This window comes from Pinus tabuliformis, chromosome 5_1 (genome assembly GCF_031772625.1).
Source record: "Pinus tabuliformis cultivar Carrire ecotype Pingquan chromosome 5_1, CPIR1, whole genome shotgun sequence".
Classification (NCBI taxonomy): Eukaryota; Viridiplantae; Streptophyta; class Pinopsida; order Pinales; family Pinaceae; genus Pinus; species Pinus tabuliformis.
Window position 1 is genome coordinate 852,536,003 of NC_142305.1, and position 7,297 is coordinate 852,543,299.

The window sequence follows — 7,297 nt, forward strand, 5'->3', positions numbered from 1 at the left end:
CTTATAAAACAACTTGGGGAGATTACTGGCACATACAATATGGTAGTCAGGTAGTATGGATAAGTGTATGGTTGATCCTCCTTATTTAGCACCGTGAAATATTCGGCTGAGTACTATTGTTGGACCCCTACATATATTGCGATATGTAGCACCTGACACTGCTTTGTGCCTATAATTTCCTCTTCTATTTAAAGATCACCATCCACCTTATCTTCTAGATCAGATCCATGAGATGGGGTTCTGTCACCGCCATACAACTTAGATTCAGCTCTTGGGGTTTTCAAAGAGTAGATCAGGGTGTTTGTGCAGTGAGGGTTTTGGCTGCCATAATCCAGATCCAATTCTCGCTACACATTCAGAAAGACCAAGTCCTTAGGATTTATATTACTACGGTCGAGGCCAAAATTTCATAGGACATTGGGTAGTAAAAACCTTTCTGGGATTTGACCATTACAGTATTAATCAGCGAGGAGTAAAAAATAAATAAATAAATAAAATATTTTGAGACCATCCAGGGACGTTTGCAATAAACTTAGCCCATAAGTTTTAGGATGACAAGGTGGTCGGAGTGGTACCATTCACTTATAAACTGCCAATTTTCCAACAGTCCCAAAAATTTTCCGATGTGACCTCAACTGACCCATACCATTATAATATCGAGCTCGCCCTCTTTTCAAGAAGACTACTCTTAAGTAATTGACTAGGGTGGTGAATGCTACATACCAAATCTCAAGTTATGGATTCTTAGAGTGTCGAATAAGTTGAAATAAGGTTCGAATAAGTTGAGGACGATATGGACAATATTACCCAAAAAACTCATGACTAATAGACCTTATAACAAAGTCTCATTGGGAGGAGCCTATTCTTTATGAACGCAAGGATAATCCAAGCATCACATTAACTTCCATGGTAATCACTACCATTCCAACCACCATACACCCAAGATGGAGATATACAAATTTGATGGATATAACCCTATAGTATGGGTAGCACAAATGGAATAGTATTTATCCCTTAATGATATCTGGGAAGGTGAAACTAAACAACTTATGGTAGCCATTTACTTGGACCAAGAGAGATGGCAATGGTGGCAGTGGCATAAGGAGTGTTATCCAGGAAGAGAAACTTGTAACATGTTCTAAAATTCCATATGTGATCTCTTAGAGCAAGAATCTAATGTTTTGGGGCATCTCACTAAGCTACAACAAACAGGTACAGTAAAGAACTACCCTTTGAGCAATTGGTCATTAGAACTAACATTGTAGGAGATAACTTCTACTTGGAGTGTTTTGATCAGTGGCCTAAAGGAAGACATCCAAGCCCATGTCTAGATACGCCACCTAGCTACTTGGTTGGATGCATGCAGAAATTCCATAGATGTGGAAATCAGCTTAGATTCCCAGTCCAATCTTCCAAATTTCATCGCCAAGGCATCTCCCGCCTAGGCTTAGGGCCCCACGCAAATAGTTGAGGTTCAAAAGGTTTCACCAGTAGAAATGGTTAAAATAAGAAAACACAGATTATGGTACTACTATGTTGATAAGTACACCCTTGGACATAAATGAAAGGAATCAAAATTCTTTCAAATTGATGCTATTGATAACATCTAAGCAGAGGAATCTCCATCCCTTAAGGTTCCCGAGGAATAATTTTGGAAACCCAAACCGACAATGATCTCACAGCTACACGAAGTGAGCTGGTTATCTCACTACATGCCTTTCATGGCATTTCTTCACCTCTCAATCTAAAAATCTGAGGCTTTTTTAAACATCGATCAGTAGTGTTATTTATTAATAGTGGCAACACTCATAAATTTATCCATAAAAGAGTCACAAAAGTTGTTCATTTCTTTCTATGGGTAGTATCTTATTTCCAATCCCTTATCATTGATCGGGGGACCATGGAATGTCAAGGATGCTATGAAAATATTAAGCTTTAGATGGGAAACTACTACCTAAAGAGGCACATGTTTGCTATTGTAATGGGTGGTTGCGACATTGTCCTCGGTGTTAAATTGCTTCACATAGTGGGCCATATCATAATGGATTTCCAAGAGTTATATATGAGCTTTAGGAAGAATGACCACATTCATACATTAAGGGGTCTCCAGGCAGGTGCTGCTACTATCATTAGTGTGCATCAAATGGAGAATATTTTAAGAAAGGACCATCATGGAGTTGTTGCCCAATTAAATGCCATCAGGGCCATTGAATCCACTACGCCTCATATTCATCCTGAAATGTAATAGGTATTAAATCTCCACTAGAAGGTCTTTAACAAACCTAAAGAGCTACCACCCTCTAGGGTTGAACATTGCCATAGCATCCTTTTTTTCCAAGAGTCCCAACTGCCTAGTGTTCACCCATATCAATGTCCTATTGACCAAAAGAATGAAATTGAGAAATCATCAAGGAACTCCTCAAAGCTATTATTATTCATCCCATCATTAGTCTCTATTCATGTCTAGTGGTCAAAGATGGATAATGGTGCATGTGTCTAGACTTTTGGGCCCTCAACAAGCCCACTGTCAAGGAAAAATTTCCTATTCTGGTTGTTGACGATCTTCTTGATGAACTGCATGGTGCTCAATCATTTATGAAGCGAGAGCTTTGCATAGCTTATCACCAAATATGCATGAAGGAAGTAGACATCCCCAATACTTCCTTCCAAACTCATTATGGCCATTATGAATGCCTGGTCATGCCATTTGGTCTCTGTAATTCTCCATCTAATTTTCAAACCTCATGAACCACCTGCTGAAACCATATATTCGAAAATTTGTCCTGGTCTTCCCCGATGACACTCTCATCTATAATATAACTTGGGACAAACATCTTAAGAATGTTGACAAGATATTACAACTGCTCCAAGATCACAAATTATTTGTCAAATTATCCAAGTCCTCTTTTGGGGTGGAAGAAGTCGAGTATTTGGGACACATTTTGGGTCTCGAAGGAGTGAGGGTTGATCCGAAAAATATTTAGGCAATGTAATATTGGCCCCAACCATAAACCTTGAAGAGTTTGAGGGAATTCTTGGGTCTGATTGGATAGTATCACAAATTTTTTCTGCAATTATGGTCGCATTGATAGACCCCTCACTAATAGTCTGAAGAAAATTTCATTTCTCTGGACTGATGCAGCTTAATAGCCATTCTTGGCTCTGAAATAGGTTATGTGCTCCACTGTCGTATTGGCCATACCAAATGTCAACAAATATTTTATGATTGAATGTGATGCTTCTGGTACTGATATTGACTCTGTATTAATGCAGGAAGGTAGACCATTGGCTTTCACTAGCCAAAAACTCAGTGACAAACATCTAGGTCAATAAAAGTATGAGAAAGAAATGATGGCCATATTACATGCAAGAGACACATGGTGGCTGTAATTGTTTGGGAAAAGTTTCCAAATCTACATGGACCATCAAAGCCTAATCGATTCTCCAATGTAGTGGCTATCGTCACCAGAAAAAAAAAAATGCTCACCAAATGGGATGTGATTATAAGATAATTTACACAAAAGTTCGTGACGATGTAGTGGTTGATGCTTTATCGCGACAACTTAAGGATGTGAGCGCCCTCCTATCAATCCCTCTACACATACTAGATCTGATTGAAGAAGCCCACACGAAGTGGTTCTCCCACCCCTCTCTTTCCACAACTCATTAATAACTTAATAGAAGATCATAATTCCTCAATCGACTACTCTTCAAAGGATGATATTCTTCACTACAAGGATCGAGTAGTTATATCTCAGGAATCCACCCTCAAAACCCACATCTTGGACGAGCATTAAAAATGATCTTCTTAATTTTGTAGCTAAATGTAATCTGTGCCAACACAACAAAGGGGAAACAATCAAGTTTTTGGGATCCTTATGACCATTTCCACTCGCTTCCTCTGTCTACATGGTTGCTTCCATGGATTTCATCAATGGTCTCCCAAAGTCAGCAAACAAATCAATCATCATGGTGGTTGTGGATAGACTTTCTAAATATGCTCATTTTTGCACTCTACCACACCTATTTACCCCCACTTTTGTGGCTCAATTTTTCTTGGAACAGATTTTTAAAATGCTTGGCATTCCAACTTCCATTGTGTCTGATCGTCACCACACTTTCACCAAAAAAAATGGTAAGAACTTTTCAAGCTACAAGGCATGCAACACCAACTAAGTACCACCTATCATCCCAAAACCGACGGTCGAACAGAAGCATTCAAAAAATGTCTGGAGAGATATCTTAGGTGCTTAACGATAGAAAAGCAGTATCAATTGGTAGAATGAAGACCTTTAGCTAAATGGTGGTATAAAACTAACTATCATGGAGCCATCAAGATGACTCGATACGAGGCAATGTATGGCAAACTCCCACCTTCACTTATTTCTTATATCCCTAGATGTTCTAAAGTATAGGCAATAGATAAACTCCTACATAACCATGTCACCATCTACACCAAGCTCAGAACTGAATGAAGCAACAAACATCACAACATTGTTCCGAGTGCACGTTTCAAGAAGGGGATCAAGTACTATTACGACTCCAAACATATAAGAAAACATCTCTCAAAGAAAAGGGCTGCCAGAAACTAGCACCAAAATTATATGGACCTTATCAGATACTTCAACGCATAGGAGCAGTTCCGTACAAGCTAGCCTTGTCACCTATTTCAAAAATCCATCTAGTCTTGCATGTCTCATGCCTCAAGAAATTTTTGGGGAACAATTGTAGAGTTCAAGCAAGTATACCCAAATTGGATGAGGAAGGATCACTTTGCCTCCAACCAGAACTGACCCTTGATACTCGTGAAAGACATCTTCGCAACCAGATGATCAAGGAAGTGCTCATAAAGTAGAAATACACCTCTCCATAATAAGCGACCTTGGAATGAGCCATTATTTTTGAACAGTTTCTAGATCTTCGGCCTTGAGGACAAGGGTTATTTTGATGGGGAAGGGAATGTTAGGTTCCAACCCTAACCCCTTTATGTAATAAGCCCATTGGGTTGGGTCAGAGTCATGGTTAGTTAGACAGTCAATAAAGCTCGTATTAATAATTGTAAGTGGATGACCCACATTAGAGAAAAAGGGACCACAGTTAGTTTTAAACGAACCATAGTTAATAAAAAAGTTGTTAACCCATGTTATGCAAGTGAACACTAGTGGTTAGGGTTTTCGATATCATTTGTCTATAAATAGTCTTAGTTAGTAAGGGAAATACCATCCAGTCTTATTTTAATTGAGCTCTTCTCTACAGGAGGTTGGTCCCTCAAAGAGGCAAGTGAACATTGAATCTATTTTTGAATAGTAAAATGCTTTACAATTTTTCTCATTTCATGTGATAATTCTGTGTTCTGGGCTATATTTCTTCATATTTCTAGTATTTTGGATTTCTCGCAGGTCAAGAGCATAACAAATCGGAAATGTGTCATAGGTGAATTATTTGAACTTTTTGTACCATAAGATATGTGATTTCCCAGTCCATAATTTTCATAAATTTACATGGTTAAATCAATTAATGGTTGTAACTGCAATCATATCATATTGGAAATCAACAAGGCACAAAGTCAGTTATTAATTCTTTACATATAAAATGCACTAATATGAGTGCACAAATGTGATATGTAATTTTTGAGATAAAAATCTATTGTAAACAATTTTGCGTTTCTTAAAAAAACATATAATTGATGATAATGATTGCTAAGTGGACTATCAAGGATTGATTAGACACTATCATGAATGAATTATGTCTTTCAACTTTTTGAACTGTAAGGAATATAATATCATTATTTAAAGTTAATTTTTTTTTATATTTACATTTTAAATAAACGGAAATCGTATCAATTGAGCTAGACTTATATTATTGACTTGTACTTAGTTATGTGAATTAATATGAGCGTATAAATGTCAGATATAATTGCCATATACTATGATGCATTTCTTCCAAAACTGAGTCTTATAATTTCTTGATAATAAGTGTTAATTGGACTATTTAGGCTAATGGGTGATGGCTCAGAGGTGAATACTACTCACCAAATTGTAGGACATTTGATTTTTAATCAAATTTTTTTTTATATAATATTAAATCAACTATTTGTATATGCAATCACCTCATCTCATATAACTTAATAATAAATCCATTTCCTGACTTTTATTTTTTGATCACGTAATTTATTAAAAATGTATTAATCTCATATTGTATTGTTTTGAAACAAAACTCTATGTAAAACAAAATTCTCTTCCTAATAAAACATGGAATAATTAATTAACAATGTCTTAAGTGGACGATCTAGACTTATTAAAGAGATGGGTCAAAAATGGTTGTATTTGAAAATTTTGCACCATAAGACATTGTTTTTCCCATCCATGTTAACATTTTCTCATTTTCAGTTCTTAAATAGTTTATTTGTCATTTAAATAATTTCATAGTATTCAATAGGGCTTGAAGGTATCTATTTGGTTATATGCATTAGTAGAAGTTTATAAATGTGGTGCATTTTTTAAATGTAGCTCTTAATGTAAGTAAATATATATTTTACAAAAAGAGCTATAAGTAATTGATAATGAGTTCTAAGTGGTCTATATAAAGCCATTTATTGAATTTTATTTTCCTATCATGAGGTTTGACCTTTTTTTTAGAAATAAAACTCCATTGAAAATGAAATGTTTTCCCTAACAACACATGGAACAATTAATTCGTAATGAATTTTAAGTAGATTTTTCAAGTTAATTCAAGATACGGGTCATAAATAAATGTATTTTAACTTTCTGCAACATACGGCATTTTATTTTCCTACCCCTATTAACATTTGGTAAATTTCAACTCTTAAATAAATTATTTGTAATTGAAATAATATCATAGAATCCAACTAGACAAATATGTATTAAATTCTATTTATTATGTATGTATGTATAAATGCAATTTATTTTTGAAACAAAGCTCTTAATGTAAGTAAAATTATATTTTTTAGAAAAATCATAATTTAAATCAATTGTCGATGAGTTCTAACTGGTTTATTCTATTTTGAATTGAAAACTTTCTCTAACTATGCATTCTTAAATCAATTATTTCTGTATGAAATCATGTCATCAAAGTCAATAGGTAAATAAACCACTAATTCATTTGTATTTAACTATCATGTGGTGCAATATGAATGTATAAATGTGACATCGTTATGTCTAGAATGAAAATCCATTTAAAAATAGGTATTTTCTTATAAAAACATAGATTAATGAATTCACAATGAGAATTAAGTAGATTGCTTAAGCTCATTTAAGAGATGGGCCATAAATGGACG